The following is a 330-nucleotide window of genomic DNA, read 5'->3' on the forward strand; positions in this document are numbered from 1 at the left end:
ACCTCTCGGTTTAAGCTTGAATTTTCAAATATGATTCACAACTTCCTCACATTTGAGAATACCTTTGCTGCCACAAGCATAGTCAATCAATATACATCTCGTTTTTCCTTTCTATTTATGATTTCAAGACTAAAATACTTACCAATTGGTTATTTAGCTCCAAAATCACCATGCATTCTAGATCTACCTACATGCATGCCTCAGGTCCCTTGAATCCTTGTAGATTCTTGGCACCAAAAACAACACCACACATTACAATTGATTTACAAAGGATATATTTCAAGCAAAAATGAAAATCTTTTTACCTTCCTTGTCTCGGGTTCACTAAGC

General features: G+C 35.2%; 1 long non-coding RNA gene across 2 annotated transcripts in view; it reads right to left on the reverse strand.

Moving 5' to 3' along the window:
• The window catches only part of LOC110426527 (uncharacterized), a 3,252-nt gene extending 2,922 nt beyond the window's left edge, over window positions 1-330 (reverse strand). The window contains exons 1-3 of one of the 2 annotated variants that reach the window (XR_002446146.1): window positions 306-330; window positions 143-226; window positions 3-67 (exon numbers count right to left, since the gene is read on the reverse strand). This is a non-coding gene — a long non-coding RNA (uncharacterized LOC110426527). The other variant, XR_002446145.1, reaches the window with a different exon arrangement.

Source organism: Theobroma umbraticum, unplaced genomic scaffold (assembly GCF_002168275.2).
Source record: "Theobroma umbraticum cultivar Fairchild unplaced genomic scaffold, ASM216827v3 scaffold_89.0, whole genome shotgun sequence".
In the NCBI taxonomy this organism is placed as follows: Eukaryota; Viridiplantae; Streptophyta; class Magnoliopsida; order Malvales; family Malvaceae; genus Theobroma; species Theobroma umbraticum.